Genomic DNA, 18861 nt, shown 5'->3' with positions numbered 1-18861 from the left:
CAGGGAGGGTCTGGACTGGGCAGTGCCAGGGAGGGGAAAACCCCAGTGTTGAGCTGAAGTGTGTGAGTGGGCAGGGTGGGGGCTCTGCCGCTGCTTGGGCACCTCTGGAGTCAGCGTTTCCTTTGGCAGCACAACTTATCTCAGAGGAGATAGTTTTCCAATGTTGGCTTTCCCCCCTCTTTCCCAAGGTTTTCTTTTTTGTTTTTTGTTCCCCTGAGGAGAAAAGAGGGAATAGAAGCACATGCTGATCTCTGGTTTTATCTGTATACAAAAGGGAGCTGAGGTGGGGAGGGAGGGGGGAAACAAAGCGATTTCTCTCTCTATTCTCTCTCTTTTATCCCATTCCCGCCTCCCTCGCCACACCCCGGGCGACTGTTTCACCGCCGCCCCTCCTCGCCCGTCCCGCGGGGCAGCTCTTTTAGCTCCGGGGCGGCGGAGACTCCCCCGGCGCGGCCCTTTGGTTTCCCTTGGTTTATTCTCCGGAGCTGATTCCGTTCCGAGCTCGCCCCCCCTCTCTGGCGACCCCCGCCAGGGCCCGTCCCGGGGCGGCTCCTTCAGTGCCACGGGCGGCGGGGACCCCTCGGGGCGGCTCCCCCAGGGCCCCGCCCGCCGCCGCCGCTCCCCGGGGCCCTCCCCGCTTCCTGCCGGGATCGGACACCGCCGGCGGCCCCGGCCCTGCCGGGCTCCATCAGCCTGAGCAATTGCTGCCAAGGAGGGGCCGGGGGCTTCCTCTTGGCCTTCGTCTCCCTGGCGCTGGGGCTCGGCTTCTACCTGCGCCAGAAGGTGAGGGGGGTCCCAGGGGGTCGTGTGTCCCCCCAGAGCGTCTGTGCCCCCCCGGGGACCCCCCACCCCGCTGTCACCCCCTTTTCTCTCCCCACAGAGCTCCTGAGCCGGCGGCGGCCGCAGCCCCTCCCCGGGGCCTCGGGCCCAGCCTGGACCCCTCCTGTCCCTGTGAGGATTTTGGGGGGGTCGTGTGTCCCCCCCTCCCCTGCTGCCACTCCTGATCCCAGGAAAGCTTCCCAGTTCTCCCCAGTCCCGGTTATTGGGGGGCAGTGGGGAAGGGGCTTGGGGGAATCCCAAGGGGTGTAGCTGAGTTTGGGGGGGGCAGAACAGGCCCCGGGATGGATTGGGAATGGGGACCCCCCTGTGTTCTCCCCTGTCAGCCCGCTCTGGGGGGGCTCTGGGAGGGCACCTGCCCCTCAATAAGGCACCCAGCACACTTTGAAAGGTGCTGGGAACCCCCTAAACCTCCACACAGGCTCTGGAGGACTGCCTAAACATACTCAAAGCCCACCCAGGATCCCACCCAACCCCTTCTCTGGGGGGACTTCTCTGGGCACTGGTGGTGCTGGGAGCCCTCCCGGCTGCGGGCGAGGAGCTCTCGGGTGAGTGGGGGGTGGGAAGGGGGCGGTCAGTGGGAAAAGGGTGTCAGAGGGGACAGAAGGGGTGGTGGGACCCCAAACTGAGTGGGAGGGGAGTGGGACCCCCCAAAAGTGGGGGGAGGAGGGGCACTGAGGATGCCCTCTGGAGCCCTGTCAGAGCCCTGACACTTCTGGGGTGACTCCAGGAACAGCCTTCACTGGCCCAGGGACATTCATCTCCCCAGCCTCGCACACATCCACTGCAAATGGCCCTGTCTCCTCCATCACCCTCCTCTGCCTTTCTGGCCTGGCCCTTTCATTCCACACCAGCAAAGCAGCCTGGGCACCATCTCACCTCTGCACTCAGAGGGCTTCTGTGAGCAGGAGGGGCAGATTTCTCTGGAAGGTGCATTTGTCCCCTGTCCCATGGCACAGGGCACAGCTCAGAGGATGAATATACTCCCAGGCACACACATCCTGGAGAGCTTTTTCAAGACAAAAATAGGGAGAGGAAGAAGAAAAGAGGCAAAATTAGAGAGATGAAAGGTGCCCCAAAAATCAGGAGCTTCCTCTGAGCCAGGCTTCCATAACTGAATCACTGATGGGATATTTACTTTGATAAGTAGCTGCACAAAACTATTCATGTACACAATGAAAGATTCAGCTTAAGAGAATATATAGAAGGTGTTGTCAATGGAAACAAATGGAGAAAAATTGTTGAGATTAAAAAAAAAAAAAAGATCAAAGGTCTGGCAATGCTGGCCAAGAAGCCTTCAGCAATTATCAAGAGTCCTGTTCTGCAGTGGTTTCAAGTGTCTCCTAAATTCCACACTCGTGGCTTCAGGCCATGACTTGCCAGAGCAGTGCCAGAGCTGGCCACTGCCCAGAGATGCCCTGGGGCAGCTCCAGTGCCCAAGTGGGACAAGTGGCCCAGGGTGTGTGGGAGCCCTTTGGAGCAGGAGCTGTTGGGCAGGAAGGGCCCATCTGGGGAGGGTCAGGGAATCCCCCCCTGCAGCCCTGCTGCCCAGGCTGAGGAGGGTCCTCTCCAGCCCACAGCCCATCGTGTGCCCTTGGGGGCTACGCTGCCGGGGCTGTTCCCGGGCACTGACTGGGGAATCTCCCGGGGTGCCCCGCGCGAGGCGGGGGCGGGGCGGAGGGCGGGCAGGGGGCGTGGCCGCGCGCTGATTGGCTGCGGCGGGGGTGTCTCCATCCGCAGCGCGCGAAGGGCGCCATCTTTGGCGCGTGGGGGATTCGGGGGCGGCGGCCCCGGGAAAAGCTGCGCTTGGGTGTGTGAGCTGGGGGGGGTCTGCGGGGGGAGCGGGGTCTGGGGATCCCCTCGGGGGCTGCGGGGAGCGCGGCTGGGGGTGGAAAGGCTGGAGGGCTCGGGAGGGTTTAGCGGGGGGGGTTCGGGGGTTCCCGAGGAAGTTTTGAGGGGTCCCTGCGGGGGTTCGGTGTCCTGAGGGGACTCGGGGGGGGGAGGTTGAAGGTCCCTGAAAAGGGTTTGGAGGCCCCCGAGGGGGTTTTGGTTTCTGAGGAAATTTGGTGGTCTCAGGTGGGCAGGAATGGTCTCTGAGACGGGTTGGAAGGCTTTGCGGGAATTTTGAGGCAGTTTTGGTAGTGTTTAGGGGGTCCCAGACGGCTTTGAGGCTCCCTTAGAGGGACTGGGGGGTCCCTGAATGGGCTGGGGGGGTCCCAGGTGTGTTTTGTGGGTCACTGAGAGGGTTTAGAGGGTCCAGGGTGGGGGGGATGAGGTCTCTTAGGGGATTTGAGGGGACCTTGAGGAGGTTTCAATGGGTAGAGGGGTGGATTTCTGAGGGGATTTCATGGGTTTTGAGGGGATTTTGTGGAGTCCCCTAAAGCCCAGCAGTGGGTTTGGGGGGTCCCCAAGACCCCAGAGGAGAAGTCCTAGGGATGCTCCCCAAGAATCAGAGGGGGGAGATATACTACATGCGGGTAAGGGGATCCCAGTGCCCCCAGAATATCCAAATAACCTCCAAGTGACCCTCAGTATAGCCCAGTAACCCCCCAGTGACCACCCAGTGTGTCCCAGGGAGCACCCAGTAACCCCCAGTATGGCCTGGTAGCCTCCCAGTGTCCCCCCCGTGTGTCCTGGTATCCCCCAGTAACTCCCCAGTTCTCTGCCAGTGACCTCCAGTGTGCCCCAGTTCCCCCCAGTCCCTCCCAGTGCCCTCCCAGAATCCCTCAGTAACCCCCAGTCCCTCCCAGTGCCCCCTGGTTCCCCCCAGTGTGTCCCAGTATCCCCCAGTAAACACCCAGTGCCCCCCAAAGCCCCCCAACTGTCCCCAGTGTGTCCCCAGATGCCCTTGGCCTTTCTGTGAGGGGGGGGTGTTTTGTGCTCAGAGGGTTCAGGGGGGGCTCCTGGGGTGAGATGGAAGGTTGGGGACATCTGGGATGGGGTTTGGGGACAATGGGGACAGTGGGGAGGGGTTTGGGGACAGTGGAATTGGGGGTGTCAAGGGGGGAATAATGGCCATGGAGAGGCCCTGGAGATGCTAGAGACACCAGGGGGGTCTTCGGGTGTCAAGGGGGGAATTAGGGACACCAAGAGAGTCTTGGGTTCACCAAGGTGGATCTCAGGATTCACCTGCTCATATTGCAGCCCCTCCTCTCCCCCACTAGGTGCCATTAACCCTTCCCAAATGTCCTCTAACCCCCTTTTTCCCTTTAATCCCCTCCCCCCACAGATCCCTTTGACCCCCCAATGCCCCCAAGACCTCCTTTAATACACCCAAAATCCCCAAATCCCCACCCAAACTCCCCCCCAGAGCCCTTCAAATCTCCCCCAGCCCCCCCCCCCAAATCCCTCCTAACACCCCCAAAGAGGGATCACCCGGCACCCTGGGACAGGAACACAGTGGGCTGTACTGGGGGCACTGGGCTGTACTGGGGGCACTGGGGGGGCCTCAGGTGTCTCACGACAACGTGGCCCAGCTCCAAGAGAGATCTGGGGAGCAGTGAGGAGGTACTGGTCTGTACTGCTCTGTACTGGTCTGTCCTGATCTGTACCCCCAATCCCCAAAGCCCCTCCCCAGCTCCCCCAGGACCCTCCCGGACCCCAAAGCCCCCCAGGCCCCTGACTTGGTCCTGCTGCCCCTTGAGCATCTGCAGCTGCTGCAGAACCAGGCATTTCATCAGCAAATGTGCAGGTGACCCCAAGCTGGGGGTGTGTTGATGTGCTGGAAGGCAGGAGGGCTCTGCAGAGGGACCTGGCTGAGGAAAAGTGTGTCAGCAGGAGCAGGGAAGTGATTGTTGGGCTGGAGTGAGCGCTGGTGAGGCCACCCCTGGAGTGCTGTGTCCAGCTCTGGGCCCCTGAGTTGAGGAAGGCCCTGGAGGGGCTGGAGCAGGTGCAGAGAAGAGCAGCGAGGCTGGGGAAGGGAGTGGAGCACAAGTGGTGTGAGGAGAGGCTGAGGGAGCTGGGGGTGTTGAGGCTGGAGAAGAGGAGGCTCAGGGGAGACCTCCTGACTGTCTGCAAGTCCCTGCCAGGAGGTTGGAGCCAGGTGGGGGTGGGGCTGTTCTGCCAGGAAGCAGCAGTAGGACAAGAGGGCTGGGTCTTGAGCTGTGCCAGGGGAGGTTTAGGTTGGATATTAGGAAGCAATTTTTTGCCAAGAGAGTAATCAGGCCTTGGAATGGGCTGGGCAGAGAGGGGGTGGAGTCAGCGTCCCTGGAGGTGTTGAAGGTGAGAGTGGATGTGGCCTCAGTGCCATGGTCTGGGAAGCACGGCGGGGTTGGATCCAGGGTTGGACTTGATGATCTCGGAGGTCTTTTCCAACCCGACTGATTCTGTGATTCTGTGATTGCCATTCCTATGGCAGCACATACTTGAGGCTCTATCCCCAGGGTGACAGAGATGTCTGTCCATATCTATCTCCAAGGTTAGTCTGTAAATGTGTGGTGTTAGCAAAGCAGGCTGAGTTCTGGGCTGGTTGTAGAAAGGAGAAAGAAGCCCAGAGGCCAGTGCAAGCAGGCAGCCCTGAGCTTGCACCTGATGTCCCCTCCCTGCAGGTTCCTGTCTTTGAGCCCAGGCCCTGAGGTGAGGCTGAGAAGTGGCGCGGAGGTGAGCCCAGAGCTGTCCCTGAGGTGAGGCTGAGAATAAGTGCAAGGCAGAGGTGCTGCTGAGGAAGGAGAGCCCTGTGGTGGGAAAGAGAGGCAAAGCTGTCAGTGCCCATCCCCAAGAAGGTGCTGTGTCCATCCCCTGTGTGCCAGGTGAGCTGGGGCTTTGCTGCAGAGCTGCGGGCGCTGATTTGAGGGTCTCCAAGTGCTGAGATGGTGGGCACCCAGGAACACAAACTGTGCCTGGCCACGGAGCCTGCAAGGAGGAGCAGAGACAGCCGTGGCAGTGTGGGGGTCCAGGTTGTCCCTGTGCCTTCCCCTGCAGGCCCTGGCTGTCCCTGCTGGGCCCCTGTCCATCCCCATCAGGTCCCTGCCCGTTCCCCCCGGGCTGAGCTCCCCCCAGGAAGTGCCGTGGAGCTGAAGCTGCTGCCATCCCCCCCCTGCAGCCGCTGCCCCAGCCAAGGGAGCAGCAAAGGCAGGGCCAGGAGCAGAGGCAGCAGCAGGGGAGCCCTGGGGGGGCCGGGAAGGTCTTGTGTGGGTCAGGAAAGAGGCGCTGGGCACGAGGCCGGGGCTGTGCTGAGCAGGCCCAGCCCTCACATCCCCCCAGCCAACGCCGGCTGCCTGGGGGGCTTGGGAGGGACCCCCAGCCCGTGTGCCCCACACTGAGCTGGCAGAGAGAGCCAAGGGACAGGGTCACTTGTCTTGATCCCTGGAGAGTGGGGGAGGCTGGAGAGAGGGGGCAGCTGCGACAGCCCGGAGAGCCTGGAGAGGGGGGAGCTCGGGCCCCCCATCCTGAGCCAGTGGTTGGGGCCGTGCTGTTGATGCCAAATTTCCCCTGGTCAGGCTGAACCCAGAGCCCGCCCACTTGTCAGGAGGCCCGATCCGCTCCCTGCTCTCATTGCCTTGGGGCAGCCTCTGGTGTCCTGTGACCTATGGGACTGTTTGGTTTCCTTGGGCACAGCCGGCCCTTGTGCAGGGCTGTGCCCTTGGGGGCTGTTGGGGGTGGGCAGGAGGTGTTTTTTGGGGGTGCTGGGCTGGGTTGGCAGCAGAGCCCCGGCGGTGGGTGGGGGGATGCAGGTCCCCCCCACGGTGGGGGTTGGTGTTGCTGGGTCAGGCCCCGCCGGCTCCATTGTCAGCCCGGTGCCAGCGGGGGGGACACAGCGGGTTTGGGGCCCCCCGGGAGTGCCGGGGGTGGGTGTGGAGCCCGGGAGCTGCCGAGTGTGGAGGGCGGAGCGGGGAGATGGTGGAGCTGGGGGACCCCCGGCAGCCTGGAGGGGGGAGCACGGAGAGGGAGGAGCCCCAGGACTCCCGGGAGCCTGAAACGGGGGGCATGGAGAAGGGGAAGCCTGGACAGTGGGGACCCCTGGGATCCTCAGGACAATGAATTGGAGAACCTGGAGAGGGGGAATGTCTGGGAACGCGACACCCTGAAGGTGTGAGTCAGAGGAGAAGGGACCCTTGGGACCCCCAACACTCCCAGCATCCCTAAGTGGGACACCCAGCATTGCAGAGAGGGGAGACCCTCTGAACCCCAGAGGGGAGAGACCATCGAAGGGGAATTCCTGTGAGAGTTTTTTTGCTGAATCTTGATATTTTAGAGTAATTTTTAGCTGAAGCTCAATTTTTTGCAGTTTGGGTGCGGTTATCTCGTGCTTTGTGAGGATTTTTTTGCTTGAATCTCGGTTGTTTGGGTCTTTCTGGGCTGATCCTTGGTGTTTTGGAGGTTTTTATGGACACAGGATGCCGGGTGAGTTCTAGAGAGGGACTTGGGCAGGAGGAACCCCCAAGCCAACGTGCTCAGCCCTTGTTTTCCCCCCATCAGGATTTGTCCTTCCCAAAGCTTGGGCGGATGGAGGAGGAGGCTGCGAGGAAGAGGAAGATGCCTTGGGCCCCCCAGGCAGGTGAGGAGGAAGTCAGTGTCCCTTTGGGCGGGTGTTGTGCTGGCTCTGTCAGCCGAGCATGGCCCCGGCTGCAGGACAACCCCGCTGGCGCCGCCGTCCTGCCGGGGCCGGAGTTGGGGGGATGTCCTTGGCCTTCCCTGTGGGCCGGAGGCAAATCCCCTCCCTGTCCTTCTTGCTTCCTGCCCCAGGCCCCGAGCTGAGGACGGAGAGCCCGGAGGACAAATCCCCCCGTGAGACCCTGGTGGGAGAGGCCGTTTTGAAGGGCTCCCCGGCGCAGGAAGGCAGCGGGGAGGAAAAGGGCCGGAGATCCCCCCGCAGGAGGGGCTCCAAAGCCATCCCAGGGTGCTCTGAGGAGGAAAGATCCAGCCTGTGCTGGGAAGGCGGCCGGAGCTTGAGGGGGAGCTCTGAGCTGGTGGTCCCTGAGCAGCCTCCCAGCAGGGAGAAGCCCTTCAGGTGCTTGGAATGTGGGAAGAGCTTCAGCAGGAGCAACACCCTCCTCACCCACCAGCACATCCACACTGGAGAACGGCCCTATTCATGTGGGAAATGTGGGAAGACCTTCAACTGCAGCTCCACCCTTCGCACCCACCAGTACATCCACACTGGGGAACGGCCCTATAAGTGCTTGGAATGTGGGAAGAACTTCAGCCAGAGCTCCACCCTCCGCATCCACCAGCGCTTTCACACTGGAGAACGGCCCTACAAGTGCTTGGAATGTGGGAAGAGATTTCACACCAGCTCCAATCTCCTCGTGCACCAGCGGTTGCACATGGATGAGATGCTCTTCCGCTGCACTGACTGCGGGAAGGGCTTCAAGCAGAACTCCACCCTTGTCACCCACCAACTCATCCACAGCGAGGAGAGGCCCTACAAATGCTTGGAATGTGGGAAGAGGTTTCAGACCAGCTCCAGTCTCCTCCTGCACCAGCAGACGCACACGGATGAGAGGCCCTTCCGCTGCACCGACTGCGGGAAGGGCTTCAAGCAGAACTCCCACCTCGTCACCCACCGGCGCATCCACACCGGCGAGAGGCCCTACAAGTGTGGGGAGTGTGGGAAGAGCTTCACCCAGAGCTCTACCCTGACCAAACACCAACAGACCCACCAGTAACGGAAGCCCTGCGAGTACCCCAACTGCGGGAAGAGCTTTGGCCGCTGTTCCAACTCCAGGCCTTGGGCAGATTAGAGTGAAAGGACAGTGAATAATCAGTGTTTATAGATATATATATATGTAGTGTTTAGTTTAGAACAGTTTGGTTACCATGTAAAGCACGTTTGGAGCCATTTTGGTTCCTGTCTGTAGTGATATGAAAGCATAAAAATAACAGTTAATAAAATGTAGAAGGGAAAAGAAAGGAAGTATCAGAGTAGAAAGATGCAGAGCCCCCTCTCCCCCCGAGGATAATTATATATATATATATATATATATATTTATGTATATGTTGGGTTTAGTCTAGAACAGTTTTGTCTCCATGTAAAGTAGGTTTGGGGCAGTTTTGGCTCCTGTCCACAGTGATATAAAACCATAAAAATAACACTTCTCCTCTCTGGCTCCAAACCCAGCCTGTCCCCTCCAGGGGTGGGTGTTCCCCCCTCTGCCCCAGGCAGTTCATTGCCCTTGGGCAGCAAAGCCCCCACTGCTTCTGCAACTGGAGAGTGTTGGAGCCATGGACCATTAACATTCCAGTCTCTCCCAGCTCTGCATCCCAAAAGTCAAGAGGGTTCAACCTGTCACCTCAAAGTGAATCAATCCCACTGAAAATGGCTCAATCCCACCCCAAAATTCCTGTGTTTCTTATTTTCCCTATGTAATTCTGGGGCTGCCAGTGCCACCCCTCAGCTTTCCACAGGCTGAGGCTTGGCCTTGCACTTTTACCTTTGCTGGATTTCTTCATCAAATATTTCTCTCTCTCTGAAAAGAAAAATATGGAAGGTTTTCGATAATCTGGACATCTTTAGACCATCTGGACAAATTACAGTTTGCAGTGTTGGAACAGCTCAGCCAGAATGTTTTCCATGTTTAATCATTTGTTCCCATCCCTCCCAGGAGGGAGGACACTGAACTCTTCCACAGAAACAGAAAACTAGTAACAAAAATTCAGAGACTACTGAAAATGAAAAATACCTTTTGCTCACAGGTGGCCCTTCCATGTCCTTCTCTTCTGCTTTCCTGCAATCCATGTTATCCACAACAGCAGTTGCCTAGATGATGGCCCAAAAAATCTTTTTAATTCATTTATAATCATTCCAGAAAACTGAATCACAACTGGGGTGTGGGAGACCAAACAGGTGTTCAGGCTGGAGAGCCAGAGGCAGCTCCCCAGAGAGAGGCCTCAGAGATAGCGATGGAATCCATCAGACGGCCTTGGGCACTCTGTGAGAGGGAGAGAAGCAGCTGCAAACTTCAGGGGAAGGACACCTGCGGTGAACACCTGCTACAAAAGTTAAAAATGAGAAGGAAGAGACTGTTCTAGTTAACCTCACTTATGAAATATGAATTAATTTCTAATTAAGAATGACAGTGTGTTGTTAGAAAAATTTGAATAGTGTGGATGAGTTAGAAAAAGTGTGTGACAGTATGTTAAATAGGTCCATGCATGCCTCCTTCCCTGTAGCCTAGAAATTCCTGCGCTAGGTGGGATAAAAATGCTTTACTGTAAACACTACATGCCTTTTCTGCCATTTCGGGGTGGACGAGGAGGACGGAAGAATAAAACTTCTCTTTTTAGTGACGCAGTCAGATTGTCTTAATTAACAGCCAACAAGAGTAAAAGAGTTTAAAACTGTGTCAGAACAGATTTTAGGTGTTGGCAGTTCTCCACAATTCCTTTAGTTCCATGAGGCTCTGCAGTGTCACAACTGGCCCTTGACTCCATGAGGTTCCAAAAAGTCCCAGGGTTCCTTTGGCTCCATGAGGCCCTGTAGTGTCAAAATGGCCCCATGTTTCCATGAGGTTCCACAGTGTCCCAGGATTCATTTTTCCCATGAGGCAATGGACTTTTACTCTGGAGCCCTGATTCCCTGCACCCATGCTGTGTCACAATGGCACCTTGGTTCCATGAGATCCTACAGTGTCCCAGGGTTCCTTCTGGAGCATGAGACCCTGCAGTGTCACAGGTGCCCCTTGATTCCATGATATTCCACAGGGTTCCTCTGATTACATGAGGCCCCACATGTTACAATGACCCCTTAATTCCATGAGGTTCCACAGTGTCACAAGGGTCCCTTTAGCTCCCTGTGGCTCTTTGACATCCGGTGACCTCACGGCTCTTTAGGAGCCCTGAGAACTTCAACAGGGGGAAGTGCCGGATTCTGCCCTGGGATGGGGCAACCCCGCATGGACGGACAGACTGGGAAGGAGAGGCTGGAAAGCAGTGCCAGGAAAGGGCCTTGGGGGTGCTGGTGGGTGGCCAGTTGGCCCTGAGTCAGCAGTGCCCTGGCAGCCAGGAGGGCCAAGCCTGTCCTGGGGGCATCAGGCCCAGCATGGCCGGCCGGGCCAGGGAGGGGATTGTCCTGCTCTGCTCTGCCCTGGGGCGGCCTCACCTGCACCATTGGGGCAGTTTGGGGGGACACAATGGAAGGGAGAGATTGAGCCATTAGAGAGTGTCCAAAGGAGGGCAAGGAAGATGGGGAAGGGCCTTGGGGGGAAGCCGTGTGAGGACACTGAGGGCACTTGGTGTGTTCAACTGGAGAAGAGGAGACTGAGGGGAGACCTCACTGCAGTTCCAACTTCCTGGGGAGGGGCAGAGGAGGGGCAGGCCCTGAGCTCTGTTCTGGGGAGACCAGGGACAGGACTGAGGGAATGGCCTGGAGTTGTGTCAGGGGAGGTTTAGGTTGAATCTTAGAAAAGGATTCTTCCCCCAGAGGGTGGTTGGGCACTGAACAGGCTCCCCAGGGCAGTGGGCACAGCACCAAGGCTGACAGAGCTCAAGATGCATTTGGAGGATACTCTCAGGCTCATGGTGTGACCCTTGTGGATGATCCTGTGCAGGGCTAAGGGTTGGACTGGATGATCCTTGTGGGTCCCTTCCAACTCAGCACATTCTGTCATTCTCTGATTATCAGCCCTGTGTTCAGCACAAACCAAAACACAGCCCTGCACCAGCCACGGGGAAGAAATTTAACTGTACTCCCCCTGAAACCAGCACAGCCTTTAGGGGCTCTCCCAGAAACATCCCACAGTCCATTTGCCACCTGTAACCAGTGACTCTGAGTTCCTGCTTCCCCAGCCCCAGAGATGGTCTCCTTGTCTGCTCATTCCTCCACACTCTATTTTCAGTGTTGGCATCTTAACCAGACAAGCCCCTGGGAATAATTTACTTGTAAGTCTTCATTTCTTTTGTGGTTAATTAGATCTCAGAATCTCAGAAGTGCATTCAAAATAAATATATTGTATTAAAGAAGAAATGAGAAAATACTTCCTTTTTTGTGGCCTGTTTACATTTTTCCTGTTTATACATTGATATCAGCCATCTCCATTTGATATTGATCCCAGGCATGTCCCAATTCAGCCTGAATAGATAAGAAAATCAAGACCCTTTTATGTCTGACAATCCATCAGACTTTATCCCTATCCCCACTCCACCATTCCCTCATCAAAGCCCTGGCACTCAAAGCAGCCTTGGGCAAATCTCAGCTTCCTCCACTCAAGGCTGGACCTGCAGGTTTCAGCTCCTTGGCACCAACTCCCACCTGCTTCGCTTGGAGAAAGAGCTGCCCAAGACACAGAGGGATGTTCATTTATGGCCAGCAAACAAAACCAAAGGAAAGCACAGCTCAAAAAAACCCAGAAGTCCTTCCCCTACTGTATATTAAGTCCACATTGCCTCCACTGAAGTCCATGTTCTGCAGTAGATAGTCTTAGACTGATGGCAAACACCTTCTGTGTCAAGCACAGATCCCAAGATCCCCCCAACCTCCCTGCCCCGCATTCTGTCCATATTTGCCCTTTGCACACAGGGAGTCACACACTGAAGTCACAAGTTCCCTCCATCCACAGAGGGAGGAAAAGAGAGAAAGTGAATGAATTTCTGTGCTGTACAGAGCTAAATCTGCACTCATCCCAATATTCTGGGTTTACAGGACCTTTATCAAACACATTCTGCAGCATCTGTTCACTGGGGAAACATCTGTGTGGATGGCCAGGCCCAAGGAGTGGTGGGCAATGGAGTTCCATCCAGTGGTGTTCCCAGGGCTCAGCATTGGGCTCAGGGCACTTCAATCTCTTTCTCAATGATCTGCACAAGGGCATCGAGTGCAGCCTCAGGCAGTTCCCAGAGGACACCAAGCTGGGGGGAGTGTGGATGTGCTGGAGGGCAGGAAGGCTCTGCAAGGGATCTGGACAGGCTGGATCCATGGGCCCAGGTCACTTGGAGGAGGTTCAACAAGGCCAAGTGCCAGGTCCTGCACTGGGGTCACAACCACCTCAAATCCCTGACCATGCCCTGCAACTGGTCCCCACAGCCTGTCCTGTGTCCTTAATCCCTCCGTTTCCAAGGACTTTGTGGGACAAGGGAGCTCTGTGCTCTGGGTATGGAGGGAGCTCCAAGTGCCACTGGATTGGGAACCACAGCTCATCAGGTTTGTGTTCTTTGGGAGGTCTGGAACTGGTGAGACTTAGAGCCACAGAAAGTTTCTCTTCATTACCCACAAACAAAAAGTAAACACAATACAATTTAGAAACATCCCAGCTCTTTCCTCAGTTTTCCTCTGCCACAGTGACCTGGAGAATGCCCGTCCTTGATGTGTGGTCCCACAGCCCAGGGTGCTCCTGGCCTCCCTTGCTGCCAGGGCACATGGCTGCCTCCTGCCCAGCTCCCTGCCCACCCACAGCTTCTGACAGGGCTACTCCCACCCAGCCAGGCAGCTCCAACCTGTGCCATGGCCAGGCTGAGTCCCCTGCAGGGGCAGACACTGCCATTTGTCCCTCTGGGATTTCAGCAGGTTCCTGCCCAGACGTGCTCTCCTCCCCCCTGAAGCCCTTCCCCGAGCACAGAGGCCTGAGAGACCTTTCCAGGAAAGACTCAGACAGAGAAACCATGGAGTCCCTCAGCACCATATTTTCCCATTGCACACAGTGAGTCACACACTGAAGTCACAAGTTCCCTTGATCCACAGAGGGAGGAAAAGAGAAAGTGAATGAATTTCTGTGTTGTGCAGAGTAAATTTTCATTTATTCCAATAATCTGGGGTGACAGAAACATTATCAAACATTCTCTGTAGTATCTGTTCACTGGGTAAACATCTGTCTGGATGGCCAGGCCCAAGGAGTGATCAGAGCTACCTGAGACACTTTCATCTGGTCAGTCCCATCCCCCTGTCCAGTGTTGGATGTCACTCAGGAGCCCAACTCTTGGCTACCTGTGCATCTCCAGGATGGACTTTCACAGCCAACCTCTCTGCCCAGGTGGCAGGAGGGCCTATCCTGATAAGGCCTAAAATCCCATCAGACAATGCCAACAGTGCCAGCTCTCATGCAAGCTGTCTGTGAGATCTGAGAGTTACCGGTGGCACCATGGGAATGGTTTTGGTGTTGAATGATGCTCAAACCAGCCTGGTTCACCCAACTCCAAACACACATCCTGCTTTTGGAAGTTGGATGGGACAGAGGAGCTGGTAACTGGCCTGTACATTTGGGAGGAGCAGTCAGTCACTTCCTACTAGAGAAGTCCAGTCCCCTTTCATCCAGGAAGGTTCTTCTAACACAGCCCTTCTTGGGGTAAATATGTGGAGACTCCTGCCTTGGGTGGGGATGCCCTCCAAGGACACTCCTCAAGGTTGAGCAAAAGAAATCTCCCCACGACCGTTGGACTGGGTGAGTTACATCAGATCTCTATGTAATAATTATTTCTTTTGGCTAGTTTTGATAGAATTGTTTCAATAATGGCTGATTTAGATCTTTTGTCTGATCATTTGTAAAAATAAATGATTCATTTTATATCAATATTATCATTTTGCCAATCATTAAAACGTGTGGGACAAAAGTGGTTCAATCACACTTCTGTAATTCCATAAATTTAATTTGTTGACAAAATCTGAGGCAAAGATTGGATCCCTTATTCCTTAAGGCTCCTCAGTGGGACAATGGCTCCTTGATTCCAGGAGGTTGCACTGTTTCCCACTGTTCTTTGGTTCCAGAAGGCCCTGCAGTGTCACAGTGGCCCACTGATTCCATCATTTTCCCCAGTGTCACAATGGACCCTTGATTCCATGAGGTTCCACAGTGTTACAATGGTCCCTTTGACTCCAGAAGGCCTTGCAGAATCAGAATGGCCCCTGGATTCTGTGAGGTTCCACAATGTCACAATGGACCCTTGATTCCATGAGATTCCACAATGTCCCATTGGTTCCTTTAGGTTCCAAAAGGTTCTTGGATGTCACACTGGCCCCTTGATTCCCTGACATTCCACAAAGTCCCGGGGTCCTTTTGATTCCATGAGGTTCCACAGTGTCTCCCATGTTCCCTTTGGTTCCAGGAGGCCCCAGTGTATTCCCATGGCCCCTGGATTCCATGAGATTCCACAGTGTCCTGAGGTTCCCTTGTCTTCCTGAGTTTTGGCAGAGTTCGGGGTCCCTTTGTTCCCAGGAGGTTCCTTTGTTTCCATTAGGCCCTGCCACGTCCCAGACTCCCTTTGGTTCCATGAGGTGCTGCAGGGTCACAATGTCCCCTTTATTCCAGGAGGTTCTGCCATGTCCCAGGGTTCCTTTGGTTCCATGGGATTCCACAGGGCCAAAACTTCCTGGTTTTTATCCTTCCAACATTTGTGGGCCCATTCTATCCATGCCTAGGATGGAGCCCCATTGTGTTTCTGCAGGAATGGATCCATGGCCATCCTGCCACTGCACCAATTCAATGCTGCAGAAACGTCACTGCAGGCCCGACCCTGGATGCAGGAACAGTCTGGGAACTCCAGGCCTGCTCCCATTCAGCAGAGCCAGTCGGGGTCCCAAAGAGCACAAGTGATTGACTGCAACCCCTGCAGTTCTCTGGCATTGCTGGGGACAAATGCATGAACTGCCAGGAGCTCTGCAGAGCCCTGACAGTGCCACTGCAATCCCAAGCTGCATTGCCCGGGTCAACCCTCAGCACAGCCAAGGCCACAACCCTTCCTGAAAGGTGTCCCTTCTGGGCAGGGCCAGGGGGACAAACCCCTCCACCTGTCCCTGCACATGTTGTGTCCAATTCTCATCCCCCACTTAGGGACAAAGTCAGGTTACATTGGGTGTTTAGCTTGGCATTTGCTTCACTCTTTTGTGCTTCCAACACACACACACCCCAGTCTGGGCAGAGTCTGGCCCCCCAGAGAACACAAGACCTGACTATTTGTGGCTCCTGCTGCAGGGGCTGGAACTTGGGCCACAATCTGTGCCAGGAGTAGAGAGGTCCCTCCCCACAGAAACTTCTTGGCAATGGAGTTCTTAAGAAAACAGGACAGGCTGTGGGGATCAGTGTCATGGTATGGCCCGGGAAGTGTCTTGAGCATCCTCCTGTTTACCATGACCAGCTTTTTCATCCCTTTTGTCTCTTCTTTCTCACACTTGTTCCTTTACAAACCACCATGACCCCACCATTTCACTTCCTTTGGTTCTTCCCTAGAGATCCCACCACAAGTCTTGCCCAGTCCCCAAATGTGCTTTCTAGTTGCCCATAATAAGACTCACACCCCAAACAGAATCCCCCATCTTCAACTGGCAAGGTCATCCTTGGAGGCTCTACCATTGACACATTTGATGAAACTCTCACACAGAGATGTTGGAACTTTATTTGAATTGACTTTTTACCTTTTGGGTTTACAATGGCTTCTCCAAAAACATGGTAATTCATGTCCTAGCAACAGAAATTCTTTGGAGAAAGAGTTTGGGACTCAAAGAATCAAGAATGGTTTGGCTTGGAAGGGAGATAAAAGCTCAGGTGGTCAAAGTCCCTGGACATGGAGAGTGACATCTTCACTAATTCAGGCTGCTCAAAGTTCCTGACCTTGGACAAATCCAGGGATAGGACATCCTCTTCTGTTGCAGTTCTTGACAGCCCCATTGGTATTTCTTCATTTTATCTGATAGAAAGCTCCCCTATTTCAGTTTAAAGTCATTGCCCCATGTTCTGCCACTACAGCCCTTGGTAAAACATATCCCTGTGACTATCTCAGACCATGTTTTCATTTGCAGACACCTCGGAGAGTGCTCAGAGATGTCCCAGGAAGGGGTTTGGAAGTCTCAAACACACGACCACTCTACAGGGGCAAAGGAGTGGTGGGTTAAGTGGTGTGCAGACAGAGGACAGCAGAGAAGTGCTGTGGTGCAACACATCACCCGGAAGGAGTCTGGATGAGCCCAAGGCTTTGTGTGTGCAGGAAGAGCCAGGGAGGACGCAGAGATGTCAGTGCAGGAAGGTGCCAGCCAGGTGGGGCAGCCGGGGGATGACGACAGCCTGCAGGGAAAGGGGCAGGGCATGGACACCGTAGGACAGCCTGGGCTGGAGAGGAGACAGGCATGGGGAGAAGCTGAAAGGCCCTGACAGAGCCACCTTCTGCAGGCCTTTGGCCAGGGCTGCTGTCTGTACCCCTGATGCCAGGAGGAGGGGAGTGCCCCTTGCAGCCCTGGGGCCTCATGGCCTCCTTGTCCCTGCTCAGCAGCCTGGCAGGTGCCACCCCATGGTCCTGCCCTTGGCATTGCACATCCCACATCCCAGTACCCCAGGAAGAGCCCTGAGGAATGAGGCAGGGACAGGATCTGCCTTCCCAGGGGCTGGGGGTCAGGGCTTGGCCTGTTGGATTAATAAAATACATCCAGGTTTCCTCAGCATCAGAGCTACCTTTGCCTTGCTTGTCCATTCTTGTCATCACTGCAATTTTCTGTTCCAACTGGAATCTGGGGACACTTTCACAGTTGCGTCCCTCATTGAGACCCAGTAACAGTACAAGAAACTTCAGTATTTAAAACTCATTTTGACTTCTTGAAAAGTTGTTTGAACTTACTCTCAGGGACTGAGTTTCACGTAAACAACGCAAACCCCCTCTGGGGGTCATTAAAGACCTGGAGCTGTTGCTGTGTTGCTGGGCTGGGCCGGGCTCCTGGCACACAGGGAGCTCCTGGCAAGCAAGAAGAGCTTCAAAGAGACAGCTCTGCTGATGAGCAGCTCCTCTGCACAGCCCAGCAGGGCTGAGGGCACTGCCTGCAGCACCCAGGGCACAGGAGAGAAGGCAGAGAGATGAGAGGCAGCCTGGGCTGGGAGGTGACTGAGCTCTCACTACAGGAGAAACCTTCCCACGATTTGAAGGAAGAATTCTCTGGCTGTAGGAAAGTGCAACTTGCCTTCCTGGAGGCATCTCCTAAAGCTGGCACATCCCACAGCTTCTAGGATCTTTCAGCAGGACTCTCCCAGTTGCTGCAGTGCAGGGGAAGTGGCCATATGGCAGAGCAGGGCAGGAGCTGCAGGCAGCAAGGGCAGAGAGGAGAAGGGAGCAGGAGGTTCAAGGGATCCTGGGCTGGGAGGACAGGGCAGAGCTGCTCAGGGCAGGAACCTTGCCAGCCCTTTGCCACGGTCAGGCTGTGGCTGCAGAGCAGTGCAGGTGAGTTCCTGCAAGTGCCTCTGCCAGCTGCCAAATGCCCCCAGTGGCAGGAGCTGTCAGGATGGCTCTGCTGGATTTGCTGGGGTGCAGCAGGAGAAGCTGCTGCAGAGCAGGACTTGCTGCTGCCCCATCAGAGGCCCAGGGCCAGAAGGTTCCCTGTGGCAGGGCTGACTGTGGGGTGGGAAGTTGGGGGTGCAGCCAGGGGTGCCCAGGGCTGTGGGGCAGAGCAGGGTCCTGCCCCCAGGGCTCTGTGTGCTGGGGCAGGGACTCTGCTGCCTGCCAGGGTCAGCTCTCAGCCCGGCCAAGGAGCTGCCACAGGGCTGGGGGAGAAGGGCTGTGGGGAAGGAACAACTCCTGGGAGGGCAGAGCAGGGCAGAGTCCTTCTGATCTCCAAAGTGGGCTGCAGGGATGAGGGCTGGTCACAGCTCCAGATCAAAGCTGGAAATTTCCCAGAAGGTATTTGCAAGAGGCACAGACAGACAGGGGGTACCTTCAAGCAAATGAACCAGTTCTTTCAGTGTTATACTCTGGGTTGTCTGGGTGGTGACTGCGACAGGGAAAATAATCTCTGAGCACAGGAGGAGACAATGAAACTTGAACTCTGTTAGATTAGAGGGGATTGAACCTGAGATTATCAGACATCAAAACTGTCTAATAGATGCATCAGTGTCACTTTTCCAGCCTCCTCAGGGTTGCTCTGACATTGCCATCAGAGCCTGCCCAGGCAGAGATGCCCCTGGGCAGTGCCCTGTGCTGCTGGGAGGGCTCTGCAGGGCAGAGCTGAGCCCCCAGGACTGGGATGGGCTCTGGCAGCACTGCCAGGGCCAAGCCCTGGGCCCAGGGAAGCAGCTGCTGGCAGGGACAGCTCCAGGCAGCAGAGCCCTGGGCAGGGAGTGGGGGGCAAGTGCCCCCAAGGCCTGGGGAGGGGGCGTTCAGGCAGCTCTGGGGGCCCTTCCCTGC

General features: G+C 56.0%; 1 protein-coding gene and 1 pseudogene across 1 annotated transcript in view; one reads left to right on the top strand and one right to left on the bottom strand.

Moving 5' to 3' along the window:
* The window catches only part of LOC135405019 (zinc finger protein 91-like), a 95796-nt pseudogene that overhangs the window by 18870 nt on the left and 58065 nt on the right, over positions 1 to 18861 (top strand).
* The window catches only part of LOC135405492 (zinc finger protein 239-like), a 239440-nt gene that overhangs the window by 172874 nt on the left and 47705 nt on the right, over positions 1 to 18861 (bottom strand). The window lies entirely within an intron of this gene.

Source organism: Pseudopipra pipra, chromosome W (assembly GCF_036250125.1).
Source record: "Pseudopipra pipra isolate bDixPip1 chromosome W, bDixPip1.hap1, whole genome shotgun sequence".
Lineage (NCBI taxonomy): Eukaryota > Metazoa > Chordata > Aves > Passeriformes > Pipridae > Pseudopipra > Pseudopipra pipra.
Note: the sequence above shows the minus strand (reverse complement) of the source record. Positions and strands in the feature narration are given on the sequence as shown.